The sequence below is a fragment of the Peromyscus leucopus genome, chromosome 9 (genome assembly GCF_004664715.2).
Source record: "Peromyscus leucopus breed LL Stock chromosome 9, UCI_PerLeu_2.1, whole genome shotgun sequence".
NCBI classification, from domain to species: Eukaryota; Metazoa; Chordata; class Mammalia; order Rodentia; family Cricetidae; genus Peromyscus; species Peromyscus leucopus.
This window is the reverse complement of record NC_051070.1, coordinates 88,823,251-88,826,123: the sequence shown is the minus strand read 5'-3', so window position 1 is coordinate 88,826,123 and position 2,873 is coordinate 88,823,251. Positions and strand designations below refer to the sequence as shown.

General features: G+C 40.2%; 1 non-coding gene across 1 annotated transcript; it reads right to left on the bottom strand.

Annotated features, from left to right (window-relative positions):
- Positions 1-457: 457 nt before the first annotated feature.
- LOC114700787 lies at positions 458-559 on the bottom strand. The gene has a single exon (XR_003735736.1). It is a non-coding gene; the product is annotated as a U6 spliceosomal RNA (small nuclear RNA).
- Between the last annotated feature and the right edge of the window lie 2,314 nt (positions 560-2,873).

Sequence of the window (2,873 nt, the reverse complement as noted above, 5' to 3'; positions counted from 1 at the left end):
TTTGGAGACCCCTGGGACCTTCCTGACCAATAACTCAATTTCCATTAATTAACCCATGCCTTTTGGGGGTGACATTGTCTACCTATGCAGCATGATTTTATTTGAACTTTTTTCTTTTCCTTTTTTTTTGTTATATTTTGAAGTTAGCTTATTAACTGGTGGGTAACCATAAAGCTTCTTCATACAGTTTTCATTTTGGTTAATCCATCTACAGCCTTTTCCTTACACTCATCCTCTGCCCATACCCCTACTTAATCCTTTAACTCCTAGTAATCCTCCTTCTTCTTTCATTTTACATGTATTTTATTGTCCCTGTAATTATTATTTCTAATTGGGTTGTGAGATGTGGATTAAATCCACATGGACTGCCACACATTCTTCCTTTGGGTTATCCCTCTCCTCTGCCTCTGGCATCCCACACCCTCCTGCACCCCTTCCTGTTTAGTCTTTCTGTCCTCCAAATGTGGAATGCTTGATGAGTTCACATGTGCCCTTGTGGAGAGGCCATGCTCCTCTTCTCTGTATTGTTCCAATGGTAGCATACATGCTGCTGAAGCAAACACGTGAGTTAGATTGTTGAGGTTAACAGAAATGCAATGTTAAAACAAATATAATTAATACATTAAAGACTGTAAATTGAAAACAGAGACTGCCACGAGAAAATTAGAATCTACAAGAACATAAAAAAGGAAAATGCAGAGATAAAAGGATTAAAAAGTCAAGAGATGAGCTTAGCTGCGAGTGTGGCAACAGGAGGGAGAATTAGGGAGCTGAAGGGAGGTAAGGGCAATGTTATAACTGAAGGCCTGAGAGGAAACGGGACCAAAATACAGATGGAAGCAAGGGGTGTGCATCGAACTCGGTTCAAGTTCCCACTGTACATCTAATTGAAGTTGTAGAAGAGGCTAGGGAAAATGAAGGAAAGGAAACATTTGAAGACCCATTGGTGAAACAACCTTTGAAACTAGTGAAGTTTATCCAACTGCAGATTCATGAAACTCTACAAAACCCAAATGGGACAAACTGTGTGTGTCTGTGTCTGTGTGTGCGTGTACTTTATGTTTCCTCCAAACAATGCAAAAATCTATGTACTCTTTTTCAGTCTCACAAAGAACATTTGTCTAAATAAGCTGTGTCCTGCGTCATAAAGAGAATGCTGAAAATATCAGATGACCAAAACCACACAGGATCCTCCGACCATAGAAGTAAGTGACACATACGTATCATACAATGTCAAAGTCACATCCAGATTCATAAACTACAAACTCAAAAGCAAAGATGTCCTATTATATTTGATTTGGATGACTCACTCCCTGGAAATAGAATGGGAAATGAAAGATAATAACTCGATAGAGGAACCAAAGCCTGCCAAATAACCAAGGATTCAAGGCGAACACCTCTAGGAATGAGTCACATCGGTATTGCACAACCTCAATGAGAACTCTGAAATATTCATGTAAAACAGCTTTAATTCCCACTTAATCATGCAATCCCATAAACTCAAATTGAGGAGAATTCTACAAAATACCTGCCTGATAATTCTTAAAATTGTCACGAAAACAAGAAAAGGCTGAAAATGGTGAACCAAAGATGATTAATGAAAAATAATGACTAAATATGATATGGTACCTTGGTTGGGATTAAGGAAGAGAAAAAGGACACAATAGTAGAAAAACTAGAGAAATCCAAATAAGCCTGGTCTAGTTATTAATATACCAATATAAGTTTATAAGGTTTCCTTTTAAAATTCATTCATATTTGAAAATTTCATACCTGTATAAAAGGTTTTTTATTACATCCAACCCCTCATTCTCTCTCCTCCTATTCTTCTCAGACCCCCTTATTATCCTTCCAAATTCCTGTCCTCTTAATTTTTTTTGTAACTTATGGAGTCCAATATGATGTCCATATGCCCATGGGTGTGTTACCATCCCTTGGAACATGGACAGCCCACCAGGGAGTCATAGTCCTGAGAAAAATGATCTCAACCTCTAGCAGCCATTTAATATCAATAGCTCTTCAGCTATGAGTGGGACCCTGGGAACCCATCCTCACATTGGAATGTTGACTGGCTTGATTTTGTGCAGGTCTTGTGCAGGCTACTACAGCTGCAGGAAATTTGTAGATAAAATGGCCCTATCGTGTGCAGGAGACTGCATCCCAACAGTTAAGTTTCTAGGTCTTGGTAAGTGCTATGGTTTGAATTTGAAATGGCTGTGCCCCATTCCCTATGGCCATGGTCACGTGCAAGGCAGTGTTATTTGGGACAAGAGTGGAAGCTGCAGGCAGGGCCTAGCTGGAGGAAGTAGGTCACTAGGGAAAGGTCTTTGAAGGGCACTCTGTCTGTGGCCCCTGCTGGTGTTAGGAGCTTGTGCTACCATGCTCATGCTGGCATGACAAGCACATTAGTGACCAAGCTCCCACCCCAACCCCACTTAAAAAAAAGTTAATGTACAATGCATTTGAAAGGGTAAGTCTGTAGGGCACCCCTCAAGAGGTTTTGCTAAGACGAACACCCTGCTATTCCCCAGTGAGACAGAGACACAGAGCAGCTCCTGCACCACTTGAGGCTCCTTCTTGCCTCTTCTAGTCATGGTCCTCCTGACAGGGAAAGCACTCTACGAAACCTTCACCACCACTGATTAGCTCATCCACTCTTGAGATTCACAGAAATAGAACCATGAAGTGTTAATGATTTTCTATCCAGATTTTCCTCTTTGGGCCTGTGAGATCCATTCATATTTTGTTACAGTAATTTCTTTTTTTCCATTTATATATATCAATTATATAATGTATTGTTGCATGCCTAGTCACGCTTCTTTGCTTTGTGGCCATTGGGGTTGTTCCAGTTTGGGACTATCATAGAAAGATAA